The 14453-nt window shown below is 40.3% G+C and overlaps 1 protein-coding gene across 1 annotated transcript in view; it reads left to right on the top strand.

The window, feature by feature from the left end:
• Nucleotides 1–14453, top strand: part of LOC127908494 (membrane-associated guanylate kinase, WW and PDZ domain-containing protein 2-like) — a 136257-nt gene that overhangs the window by 5201 nt on the left and 116603 nt on the right. Inside the window, exon 2 of the mRNA XM_052467060.1 lies at nt 8662–8778. The gene's annotated coding sequence lies outside the window, so the exon portion shown is untranslated. The remainder of the gene's footprint in view (nt 1–8661; nt 8779–14453) is intronic.

Below are 14453 nucleotides of genomic sequence, written 5' to 3'. Positions count from 1 at the left end.
ATAGGAAAAACAGCTAGAATTTTATCCATGTCCTTGTTCAGCCACGTTTCCAAGAACAATATTAGTTCTTCAGGTCCCGTTGATAGGATAGTTGCGAAAGGAGTTCGTCCAGATTGTTCTCCAGTGACTGTGCATTCGCCTATAGAATAGAGGGTAGAAATGGTTTATTTACTCACAACAGTAGTTTCATCAGGCTGCCCGCACTTCGGCCTCTATATTGCTGTCTCGGGCTTGGTCCAGGGTGAGGCAGTATGCCCTGCGCTGCCGACTCACTGAACTACAAATCTTCTGTAACGTGTATGCTGGAAGTCGGGACGCAAGTTCAGGGAGTGTATATATATATATGCCATGTGTATTTAATAACTAAATGAACAAAACAAGAAACATGGGTAGTGTGCATACATGAACACTGGAACAGAAACAATAACGCCTAGGGAAAAAACCAAAGGTAGTGACATATAGGGAAGGTCATCAGGCAGGTGATGGAGTCCAGGTGAGTCTGATGAGGTGCTGGTGCGCCTAACGATGGTGACAGGTGTGTGTAATAATGAGCAGCCTGGTGACCTTGAGAGCTGGAGAAGGAGTATACGTGACATCGTCAACCATAATTAAGGTTAGTAATTGCCTTTTTATGGTCAGAACCTATTTTTGGTCATAGGAAAGATGGTGGAAACATTATGTACAAAAATAGCAGAATTGGTCAGGAGCCCGTAAAACAGATACTATTGCATTCCAGTGCCATTCTTTTCAGATAAGGTTCAGGATTTTTTTGTGTATTTTTTTTATTTAACCTTTATTTAACAAGGCAAGTCAGTTAATTAAGAAAAAAATATTATTTACAATAACGGCCTACACTGGCCAAAGCTGGGCCAATTGTGTGCCGCCCTATGGGACTCCCAATCATGGCCAGTTGTGATACAGCCTGGATTCGAACCAGAGTCTGTAGTGACGCCTCTAGCACTGAGATGCTGTTCTGCCCTCACAATGTGCCATTCTTTTCAGATAAGGTTCAGGATTTTTTTGTGTATTTTTTTTATTTAACCTTTATTTAACAAGGCAAGTCAGTTAATTAAGCAAAAAATATTATTTACAATAACGGCCTACACTGGCCAAAGCTGGGCCAATTGTGTGCCGCCCTATGGGACTCCCAATCATGGCCAGTTGTGATACAGCCTGGATTCGAACCAGAGTCTGTAGTGACGCCTCTAGCACTGAGATGCTGTTCTGCCCTCACAATGTGTAAGCTACAACGTTTGGCAGACAGCTTACACTCTTCCAATAAAGAATCAGGGAGGCACTGGTGCCATTAAGAATCTTTAGGAGAAGATATTTTGTTTGTAAAACTGTAACGGATACAAAAAGGAGAAAATTTATTAGAAAATTAACTATATACATTTATGAAAATGGATACAAATAAAGAACAGCATTTTATCACAAGCTAGCAACAATAAAATATCCTGAGCTTGCCAACATGGCCATGCAGAAATTATGACAATTTACATCACAGGAAAGGTGCCACTAAACATATACACACAATCTAAGTGTCCATATAGCTTAAAAACTATACTTTACCTCTGTCATGAGGTATCTGAACACTTAAAATAGTTATATACTTCCAAAACCCAAAAGTTAAATTCCGTCACGAAATGTTAGTTAGCATGCTAACACATAATGTTAAGTGAATGGGCGATAGTTAGCGCAATTAGTTTAGCATCATCGGAAAAAAATGTTTAAGAAACATCAATATTCTAGAAACGCAATTTGAATTAGCAAACGTATGTCCTAAAAACTTAAAATACTTATCTTTAACCAAAGCCTAGCAAGATGGAAACACATAACAAGTCTGTTGTTGCTCGGATTGTTCTGATAGGAATTAGCTCTGCACAGATGTTAACGAATTAAAAGCTACAGTACCCAACTTCCCCACTAGTTGACAACAATGGACAATATAATACTTTGTACAGAAGTACAACTATCGGAACAGATGCAGTGCCTTAGACCGCTGCGCCTCCCGGGAGCTCAAAAGGCGAGGGGTTGTGGTGACATGAACGTGGAAGATGGTGAATGAAGGCTTAACAAACCATCGTTAAAGCTGATGTAGCTATACATTTCAGTCCAAAAGATGTGCTATGGTGTGTTGGATCTATGAAATGGCCAAGTTCTTATTTGCCAAAGAGTGTTCGTTGTTCTAAAAGGGAGGAGTGAAAACTCGCAGACACATGGCCCTCCAGAAATTCAGTTTGACATCCCTGGTTTACACCATACACCACCCCTTTCCCACTAAAATGTCTCCACATAACAAGTGTTTTCGCTCCTCCATTGGACCTGATTGATCACTTAATCTAGTGACTCCCCATCACGCATGAGGGAGCGTAATCATCGACTGACACTAACATACTTTAAGGGAACATTTTGACATTTGCTGTATGGTTAGTGAGAAAGTCCATATTGTCCCTTACTAGACGTCCGAAAACGTTTGTAAAATTTGCGGACGGCGTCGGGCCGAGCGGCAGGGCCGGGCCGAGCGGCAGGGCCGGGCCGAGCGGCAGGGCCGGACCTACCGGGAAGTCATCAAATGAACTTTGTCGGACATTCGGTTTCTGTTTTTAACAAGGCAAGTCAGTTTCTGCTTTATAAAATAATCACATTTTGGTCATTTTTCCGCTGTCCCAGAAAATCCCACAAGAGGGCATAAGCAATCATATTGGGATTGGACAAAACATCACAAATCACGACGGGGCCTTATCTCGAAAATGGAAAATATTTCGAAGCCGAAACTTGGTGAGCATAGGTTTGGCATAATGGGCAGTTGGCCCCGAACAAGATGGCGTCTAGGCCTCAACGGTTTTTGAGTTATGGCCATTTCTCTGGGATTAAAGGTCCAAAATGAAAATTATTTTTCCACTTCACGTCAAAGTCCAGGACAAATCGTACAATGACAGATTGGTGATGTTCAAAGATAGGTGTTTTTTTTCAACAGTTACAGATCCAGTTGCAGGGTGTTCATACGATTTTATGAAATAACACACACTCACTAAACCCTCCGTAAATAACTTAGTTCTTAACGTAAAGACTTAAAACTCAGGATTCTGTAAAGGCATACCCCAATCAGGATATGAGTTTATTTATAGCTTCCTGTGCCAACCGGAAGTGCCTTTATTTGAGTCACACTGTCTGTTTTGAAGGGTTAAAAAAGTCACATCTTTCCAAAACTTCAAATGTGTGACTAGGTAACCCTCCTAAACTGTAAATCAGTCATTTCTCCCAGCAGATGTCAAAGAAAAGCTCTCACACACAGCAAGGATGGAGTGAAAAAGTGTGGTGCTCAAAGACACAGAGAGCAGGCAATGGCATAAACATAATCTCTAGGCCATGCCGAGTTCAACGAGATATCCTGCTTGACCGTAGCTCGCTCGGTCTAAGCGCAGCGACCATTAGAATAGTAGGCCCAAAATAAAGCCTCCCCCACGTCATTTGCTTTTGGGTGACAGTGAGAGAACTGTTAGGGTGAGAAGCACAATTCGACCTCAGTTATGTTCCTAAGGTCCTTCCGATCCATGCATTAACCCTTAACTGTTAAAAGAAGGTGTTTACATCAAACAGTTTGCATTGACTTCTCTCCCCATAGGAATACATTGCCTGCACCCCTGCCTGCACCCCTAAATTCAACCTGAAGACTATGTGGGTTATGAATGTCATATGAACCTGTTTTCGATGACAGTCCATCAGATCACTACGAGGTCTATCTGTGTTGATTCTAAGCTTCCTGGACCAACCGGGAGTGGTTAAAATCGCCCTAAAAGTGTATATCCATACCTTGCCTGCAGTTTGATAGACAGTGCATTCAACCCTGTGTAAATCAGTCAGTTCTTAACGTAAGGACTTAAAACTCAGGATTCTGTAAAAGCATACCCCAATGAGGATATGTGCTGACTTATAGCTTCCCGTGCCAACCGGAAGTGCCATAATTCATGTCTCAGGGGCTGTATCGAGGGGTTAAAAAATCAGATCTTTCCAAAACTTCATATATGTGATTAGGCAACCCCCATGAACTGTAAATCAGTCATTTTTCCCATAAAATTTAAAAGGAAAACTAAATCACACACACATCTTGGAAGTAGGGACCCATTGGGGTGCGTAGAGACATACACTGCCTGCATTAGTTAACCTTGTTGGAACTTTTAAAGAACCGTCAGACCTAGAGTTCCGAAACTTTCGAATCCTGTTCTAGACCTCAGGTCGATAGTGCGTGGTGAGTTACGTGGCTCTAGAAGGTTCTCGGACCGAGAAACAGCCTCGTACATTTGCAATGACTTCAATTCATTTTTGCATCACGAAAACGACGACATTTAGAAATGTCCCAGAGTCGTAAGACTAGGTGCATTGCGACCGTCTCGGCCCATAGAGACGGATCCAACGTTTCTATCCGATAGCCCATTCAAGGACCCCGAAGCAAGTCATGGAAAAAAGTGGATTTTCAGCACCAATTAGGGTTTTGCTCGGACACCAAATGACCTATCGAGCCGAAACTTGGGATTCGGGGTCGCCTCAGCTAGGCCTACACATAACATAAGAAATGGAACCGCAGCTAGAACGTAACTACGTGTTTTATGTTTTTTTTATGGTTTGAACCAAAGGCGTTGTGAATTTCAGGCCAGCTCTGAAGTATGTGATAGTTGGCTACTAAACGAGTTAGAAAAAGTGGGTTTGGTGTCAGTTTGTATCAGTTTGGTGTCAGAATGATATCTAATTGACTGATGGACGGTGACTTGCTGGTGACTCTTGTCCATTTGCAATATGTTTAAACAGTGAGTTACCATCACCAAAGTGACATTCTGAAATCAACCCTAACGAGCGATTGAGGTGAACCAGAATCACTGCCCAGCCATCCCGAGTTCATCGGGCCAGTCAATTTCGCATTCCTGCAGGAGTTTTATAGCATGACAAATTCGTGATGGTACATGCCCATTGAACCATATTGCAAATGCACGTGCACCTGCAATATGATTCAACAGTGAAAAAACATCAGCAAATGGACATGATGAAGTCAACACAACGAGCGATGGAAAGGAGCAACTATCACTTCCAGGCCATCCTGTGTTCATCAGGCCAGTAAAATTTGCATTTCTGCAGGATTTTTATAGCATGACAAATTCGTGATAGTACATGCCCATTGAACCATATTTCAAATGCACAGTGACTTTGCAAAAGTGAGAAAACATAAACAAATTGACACAATGAAATCAACACAACGAGCGATGGAGAAGACCCACTATCAATGCCCGGCCATCCCGAGTTCATCTGGCCAGTCAATTTTGCATTTCTGCAGGATTTTTGAGCATGTCAAATTTCTCATGGTAAATGCCCATTGAACCATATTGCAAATACACGTGCACTTGCAATATGATTCTATAGTGAAAAAACATCACCAAATGGACATGATGAAATCAACACAACGAGTGATGGAAAGGAACAACTATCACTGCCCGGCCATCCTGTGTTCCCATAGCGGGCATTAATATCAGAATGACCGGTAAATGCATTTACAACCATATTTTTATTTTTGGGTTACCAGGTGCCTATTTTCAATCACCAGTTGCACAACAATGCACGTGGATTTGCAATATGATTCTATAGTGAAAAAACATCACCAAATGGACATGATGAAATTAACACGAGACATGGAAAGGAGCAACTATCACTGCCCGGCCATCCTGTGTTCATCAGGTAAGTCAATTTTGCAATTCTGCAGGATTTTTGAGCATGACAAATTTGTGATGGTAAATGCCCATTGAAACATATTGCAAATTTTGACTTCCTATGAAATCATATTGCAAATGGACAAAACATATGCCTTATGCGCAAGTAATTAAAAAATAAATAATTATGATAATAAAATTGGACAAAAGTATATTCATACAGTTCTTACACATGTGTAATTGAAAAATAAATCGAAAGAATTTCGAAAAACGGTCCAGAAAGCACTTTTTTAAGGGGTGATAAGTTTTTGACAAAAAAATCATTTTTTCAAAATTTAGCTTTTGGATGTTGACTTGGGTTACATTTCCAATATGAAAAACCAAGGTGGAGTGCACTCGCCACCTGTTGGATTTTTAAAGTGTTACAACTGGCAATTGCCATATGGCATTTGCAATACACTTTGCATGAATCAACGCCGAATTGGGTGGTATTGGACATCGTGTATATGGTTTGTCCGATGCCAATGACTTCCCATTCATTTTTGTCCAATTCAGGGGGGATTCCCTTACATAACGCAACGGACATAGATTTTCAAAATATGCTTTACAGCCAAAGCTAGACAAGCATTTGTGTAAGTTTATCGAAAGCCTAGCATAGCATTTTGTCCAGCTAGCAGCAGGTAACTTGGTCACGGAAATCGTTTTCCTTTGATGAGCTTCAGATGTTTTCACTCACGAGACTCCCATTTAGATAGCCAATGTTCCTTTTTTTCAAAAATATTATTTTTGTAAGCGAAATAGCTCCGTTTGTTCTTCACGTTTGGCTGAGAAATCGGCCGAAAATTGCAGTCACGAAAACGCCGAAAAATATTCCAAATTAGCTCCATAATATCGACAGAAACATGGCAAACGTTGTTTATAATCAACCCTCAGGTGTTTTTCAAATATCTATTCGATAATATATCCACCGGGACAATTAGTTTTTCAGTAGGACCGATTGGAATAATGGCTACCTCTGTATTTTACGCGAGAATCACTCTGGGGGCATCGGGGGATCACTTGCGCAATGTGGCCGCTTACGGGTATTCTTCAACATAAATGCGTGTGGAATACGGAGAAAAAGTAATCTGGTCGATAGCCCATTCACTGCTCAATAGGGACGCATTGGAACGCAAGCGCTTTCAAAACATGAGGCACTTCCGGATTGGATTTTTCTCAGGCTTTCGCTTGCAACATCAGTTATGTTATTATTCACAGACAATATTTTTACAGTTTTGGAAACTTTCGAGTGTTTTCTATCCTAAGCTGTCAATTATATGCATATTCTAGCGTCTTGTCCTGACAAAATATCCCGTTTACTACGGGAACGCTATTTTTCCAAAAATGAAAATACTGCCCCCTAGTCACAAGGTTTTAATGACTTAAGGATAGGGGGCGGTATTTCCCCTTTGGATGAAAACTGCATAGTAAACTGCATAGTAATCTGCATAAAAATCTGTCCTAAATTAGTATTGGATAGAAAACACTCTGAAGCTTGTAAAACCGTTTGAATTATGTCTGTGAGTATAACAGAACTCACAGGGCAGGCAATCTTCCAAACTAGTTTTGGAATCCTGAAAGTTGGGGCAACTTTGACGTCATCGCCCCCTCCCTTCCCAACCAGTTATGGTTCTGGAAACACTTCCGATGTTTTCCACTAGATGTCCTCATTCAGTAGAGCGTTTAATGGTGCATATGCTGTGAACTTTGACCCAATGGGCGAGGATTTTCATGTGCGTGAAGGCGCGCTTTGGACAGAGAGCTTCCTTTGTTCCAGCCCCAGATGAACTAGGATTGTCCGGTTGGAATGTTATTCGTTTTGTACGTTTATAACATCCTTAAGCTTGATTCTGCATTTAGTTTGACCAGTTTCGTCGACCTGTAATATGTAATTTGGAAGTTTTGATGCGAAATTATTCTGGACCAGAAGTAATTTTTTGGGCATTTGAGCTGAAAGTGGTAGCATATGCTACTACATGGACACTAGAATTTAACATTATGAAAGAAAACGATGTATTGGGTAAGTATGACTCCTTCCACTATATTCTGATCGAAGACCATCAAAGGTAAGGGAATATTTATGTTGTAATTTTGTATTTCTGTTGACTCCAACATAGCGCTCAGACGTAACAATATTTCTCTGCCGTCTCAGATTATTACATAGTAAACTAATTCCGTAACGTTAAAAAAAAGTGACACAGCGGTTGCATTAAGAGCAAGTGTATCTTTTTAACTATATGTAGAACATGTATCTTTAGTCAAAGTTTATGATGAGTATTTCTGTTATCTGGCATAGCTTTCTATAATTTCTCCGGACATTTTGGAGAATTTTCTGAACATGGCGTCAATGTAAACCAAGATTTATGGATATAAAATGCATATTATCGAACAAAACATAAATGTAATGTGTAATGTACTGTGTCATATTACTGTCATCTGATGAAGATTTTCAAAAGGTTAGTGAATGATTTTTCTTTTAATCCTGCTTTTGTCATTGTATCTTTTGTTGGACAAAATTGCTACGTTTTTCTTTGTTTTGGTGGTGGTCTAACATACATATATGCTGTGTTTTCGCCGTAAAACGTTTTAAAAATCTGACACGCTGGGTAGATGAACAAGGTGTTTATCTTTCATTTGAGGTGTTGGACTTGTTAATGTGTGGAGGTTAAATATTTCTAAGAATATTTTTGCATTCCCTGCGCCACCGTTTGAGTTGAACGGGGGGACGGGGACGGGGGGTTGTAGTTCCCGCTTTGGGAACCTATAGGCACAACAGTTATATTTCTAAGAATATTTTTGCATATTGTGTGTCTGTTTGTGTGTGTGTGTGTGCGCGTCTGCTTGCTTGAGGGCCTGCATCCGTGTCTGTGTTTTAGACTGCATTTTAACTGTGTCTGTTTGTTTATGGTGTTTGTGTGTGTAGGAGGCGTGGTGGATAAGGACCTTCGACACTACCTCAACCTGCGCTTCTCCAAGAGCTCCGTGGACCACGACCACCAGCAGATTATTAGAGACAACCTCTACCTCCGCACCGTGCCCTGTGAGTCAACACGCACGCATGCAGACACAGTCACTCACTCCCTCACCCCTCAACCCACCTTAGAGAGAAGTTGCTTGGTTGTTATAACCTGACCCCTGACCATAGCTGAACATTAGGAATGCATTTTTCCTTCTCTCCTTGGGCTTTCCCTCAATCTCTCCTTTATACAACTTCGACAGGTAGAGGCCAGATCCCTTTAGGCATCCAACCTATCCCTTTCAAACAACCTGTTTACATCAATGATGTCGCTCTTGCTGCTGGTGAGTCTCTGAACCACTTCTACGCAGACGACACCATTCTGTATACTTCTGGCCCTTCTTTGGGTTAAAACCAGTTAAAGCGAGGCGTCCCTCTCAGGGTCCGCCACCCCCCGTTCAGCTGAAACGGTGGCGCAGGCAATGCAACAATATTCTTAGAAATATTTAACCTCCACACATTAACAAGTCCAATACCTCAAATGAAAGATAAACACCTTGTTCATCTACACAGCATGTCAGATTTTTAAAATGTTTTACGGCGAAAACACAGCACATATTTATATTAGACCACCACCGAAACAAAGACAAGAGGCAGCCATTTTGTACCAGAAAATATAAAATCATAAAAGCAGGATAAAAAAATAAATCATTGACTAACCTTTTGAAAATCTTCATCAGATGACAGTCATATGACATGTTACACAGTACATTTATGTTTTGTTCAATAATATGCATTTTATATCCATAAGTCATGGTTTACATTGACGCCATGTTCATAAAATTATCAAAAATGTCCGGAGAAATTATGGAAAGCTATGCCAGATAACAGAAATACTCATCATAAACTTTGACTAAAGATACATGTTTTACATATAGTTAGAAAGATACACTAGTTCTGAATGCAACCGCTGTGTCAGATTTGTTTTTAACTTTACAGAATTAGTTGACTATGCAATAACCTGAGACGGCGCTCAGACGTAAGCAATATTTCTCCGCTATGTTGGAGTCAACAGAAATACAAAATTACAACATAAATATTCCCTTACCTTTGATGGTCTTAGATCAGAATGTAGTGGAAGGAGTCATACTTACCCAATACATCGTTTTGTTTCAGTTCGTGTGTCCATGTAATAGCATCTTGCTACCACTTTCAGCTGAAATGCACCCAAAATGAGTTCTGGTCCCGAACAGTTGCGCATCAAAACTTCAAAATTACATATTATATGTCGACTAAACTGGTCAAACTAAGTGCAGAATCAAGCTTTAGGATGTTATAAACTTACAAAACAATTTTCAATTCAACCGGACAATCATACTTCTTCTCAGGCAAGCTGGAACAGAGGAAGGTCTGTGTCCAATTCGCACCCTAACGCACATGTATTTTGGTATTCAATGCCATACAACACTCCTTCCGTGGCCTCCAACTGCTCTTCAACCGATCACTGCCCGCACCTGCCCGCCCATCCAGCATCACTACTCTGGACGTCTCTGACTTAGAATATGTGGATAACTACAAATACCTAGGTGTCTGGTTAGACTGTAAACTCTCCTTCCAGACTCACATCAAACATCTCCAATCCAAAGTTAAATCTAGAATTTGCTTCCTATTTTGCAACAAAAGCATCCTTCACTTATGCTGCCAAACATGCCCTGTAAAACTGACCATCCTACCGATCCTCGACTTTGGCAATGTAATTTATAAAATAGCCTCCAGCACTCTACTCAACAAATTGGATGCAGTCTATCACAGTGCCATCCGTTTTGTCACCAAAGCCCCATATACTACCCACCACTGTGACCTCTACGCTCTCGTTGGCTGGCCCTCGCTTCATACTCGTCACCAAACCCACTGGCTCCAGGTCATCTACAAGTCTCTGCTAGGTAAAGCTCTGTTATCTCAGCTCACTGGTCACCATAGCAGCACCCTCTCTTAGCACTCATATCTCCCTCACTAGCTTTAAGCACCAGTTGTCAGAGCGGCTCACAGATCACTGCACCTGTACATAGCCCATCCAGCTACCTCATCCCCATACTGTATTTCTTTATTTATCTTAGTCTTTGCACCCCAATATCTCTACTTGCACATGCATCTTCTGCACAGTGTTTAATTGCTATTCACCACCATAGCCTATTTATTGCATTAACTCCCTTATGTGACCTCATTTGCATTCACTGTATGTAGACTTTTTGTTTTATTTTTTTCTACTGTATTATTGGCTGTATGTTTTGTTTATTCCATGTGTAACTCTGTTGTTGTATGTGTCGAACTGCTATGCTTTCTTGGCCAGGTCGAAGTTGCAAATGAGAACTTGTTCTCAACTAGCCTACCTGGTTTAATAAAGGTGAAGTAAAATAAATAAATAAAAGATGTCTATTGAGCTACACCCGCCCTGTGTTTGAGATTAAGTTGGGTACGGTGAGACAATCTAAATGCACCTGACCTGTGTTTGAGGTGAGGTGTGGTGAGACTATTGAGATGCACCCAACCTGTGTTTGAGGTGAGATTATTGAAATGTACCTATGTTTGAGATGAGACTATTGAGATGCACCCAGCATCTGTGGGCTCTTATTGGCTGATTGACTCCGATCCAAGACAACATATTTGGTGTATTTTCAGTGCTGTTTCTAAGTTGGTTAAAGCTTGATGTACTACTTGACAGTTCTCTTAGTTTGATATCGAACAGGCTGTGTCTGAAATGTCACCATGTTATCCGTATAGTGCACTACATGTGGTTATTTTATAGGGAATGTGGTGCGATTTCAGATGCGCTCTATGTTAGAGTCCTGCCCTGCTCCGGGCCATATCAATTCCAAGACCCCCGACACCAGGACAGATTTTCTTCCTCAACCCGAACTAACCCGCATACAATTGTTCTGAGAGCCCATTACCCCACAAAAAACATCAATGTATTTTGCTAATAGTTTTTATGACTCCAGGTTTTTCTGGAAGTCAACTTTTATTTTCAAGTAGTAGATGTATTCTATGCAATAGCAGTAGTGTAAATTAATGATAATGAACAATTGTTTTCGTACCATAATCCATCTATTTATCCATCTTCTACCAACACACACTCTCCCCTTCCAAATGCTCTCCCTTTTGCTGCAGCATTATTTGTACAGTGCATAACTGTGTATATGTATTGATATGTAGGCTACGTGTGCCTTTAAAAAACAAAAATATGTAGTTCTGTCCTTGAGCTGTTCTTGTTTATTAATGTTCTGTGTTATGTCATGTTTTGTGTGGACCCAAAGGAAGAGAAGCTGCTGCTTTTGCAACAGCTAATGGTGAACCTAATAATACCAACTCTGCATGTTCTCCGGTTTGTAAAGAGTAAAGAATATGCTGGCTACTACTGCTTGCATTCACTCCAGACACAGATTTAGATGAAAGTACGATAATTTGATTGCCCCATAGATTGTTTCACTTTTGAGAGGAGCAAAAAGTTTCTCTCCCGATACTTACGCAACATTTGTACAACCAAAATAAACTATCTACATTTTATTTTCAAATGATCTGTCGCTTTGTAAACATTCCTGAGCGAGAAGAAATAATAATAAAAGCAAGCATGTGCTCGGATCATGACATAACGACAGACGTAGTCAGCAATGGAATAATTACACCAAACTAAACAACGGCAAGTAGACAGACAAAAACAACAAAATGGTCTCAGCAAAGTCAACAGGAATTAACTAGATTCACAGCAAATTACTAGATACGGAGAGCGGCTTGTTCTAAAACCAATCTTCTCAGGGCAACAGAGTGTGTTGAATGCTCAAGAAATGCTATATAAATCCTTAATGCCATCTACTGTATCTTACTGTCTCTGTCTGTCTCTCTCTCTCTCTCTCTCTCGCTTCTTCACTCATCCTGTAGATCAGCTCTCAGCATGTGGTTTCCACGGCAACTAGCTTCTCATTTCCAGGCCTGCGTTGCCATGACGCCCTGCCCCCAACTGCACACAGAACATGCACATTGCTGAGACACACACACAGCGGTCACACACGAAAGTCATACATGAGCATTGCTCACACAAACACAGGTAGGGATGCCATGTCATGGCTCTGATTGACAATTCATTGATTTTGACCCGACCAGCACTTTGGTCTGTCAATATGCACACACACACACACACACACACACACACACACACACACACACACACACACACACACACACACACACACACAGGGAAATTTTACATTTTAATAATTTAGCTGAGTACAGATAAATATCTGCTCCAAGATTCAAAGATGTCTGCGGAAATAATGCCGTGTCAGCTAGCACATTATACCTTGACTTTAATTTTTTAAATGTTGATTATGGAATTACAATAACTAAATTGGATATACACCCAGCAATAACTACATTTCGTCATGGATCCCTAAACTGTAACTATACAGAAATGCATAATTACAGACATTAATAATATTGTATTCATGGCGATATAGCCTAAATAGTTGCACAATGGTAGAAATGTAATATCTTCCTTTGCATATGTTGATATTATTCTACATAGCGGCTATTATTTTAATGAGCTCTGCCCCCAAACAAGACCACTTTTGCTGAATCAATCATAGACGTCTATGTTTCACATGTTTGGACATCAAAGTACGGCACAGTAGTGCTCAGTAGAGTACAGTACATCAGAGTTCAGTAAAGTAGAGTACAGTACCTTACAGTACATTATACTGTTCTCAGTTTTAGTGTGCTCTGCTGTACTGAACTCTACTCTATTCAACTCTACTGTACAGTACAGAATAAAGTACAGAATAGGGCTGTACTGCACTGTACAGTATGGAACTATACTCTAGTTAACTCGTTTTACTGTAGTGTATTGTACTGTGCTGTAATGTCCAAACTTGTGAAACATTGATGTCTATGATTGCTTCATATTTGGTTCGGACTATATTTGGAACAAATCAAGGCCAGTCCAAACTCGACCAAAAATCTACATCAGTGGATGTTCAAATCAAGTCCGGACGGTAACAATAAACAACATCTGCAGACATTGAAATCAAGCTCAGGGCGAACTGACCAAATTTGAACTACTTTTCAATGTCCATGGATGTCCAGTGTTGGTCAGTGCTCAGTGTGTAGGATGCCGGTTACAGCAAATGGAAAGAGAGGGAGCTCATGTGTTGTTGTCAATATGATCCGGGAGAGGTGACATTAACTGTAGAGAGAGAGAAGAAAGAGAAAAAGGCAGACACTTGCTTTGACTGCCAGATGACAGATAAAATAAAGAAAAAACATTATGAGATGGACAAACTCATCAGGTGACCCAACTGTGGTTTGTGACTACTATGAATTCCCATTGTAGCCAATTCAATTGCAGTAATTCTGTTACTGATTTTCGGTAAATCAAACAGATAGTAGTACAAACACAAACTAATTGGTAGGTCTACCTTGACATTTGACTTCTGTGAACTTTTTTATTTTTAATAAAAGATACAGTGCCTTAAGTGTTCATACCCTTTGACTTATTCCACATTGTGGTGTGTTACAGCCTGAATTCAAAATGGAAGAAATGGAAGAAAACTGCTCAAAAAAATAAAGGGAACACTAAAATAACACATCCTAGATCTGAATGAATGAAATATTCTTATGAAATACTTTTTTCTTTACATAGTTGAATGTGCTGACAACAAAATCACACAAAAATGATCAACGGAAATCAAATTTATCAACCCATGGAG

Source organism: Oncorhynchus keta, chromosome 17 (genome assembly GCF_023373465.1).
Source record: "Oncorhynchus keta strain PuntledgeMale-10-30-2019 chromosome 17, Oket_V2, whole genome shotgun sequence".
Lineage (NCBI taxonomy): Eukaryota > Metazoa > Chordata > Actinopteri > Salmoniformes > Salmonidae > Oncorhynchus > Oncorhynchus keta.
Note: the sequence above shows the minus strand (reverse complement) of the source record. Positions and strands in the feature narration are given on the sequence as shown.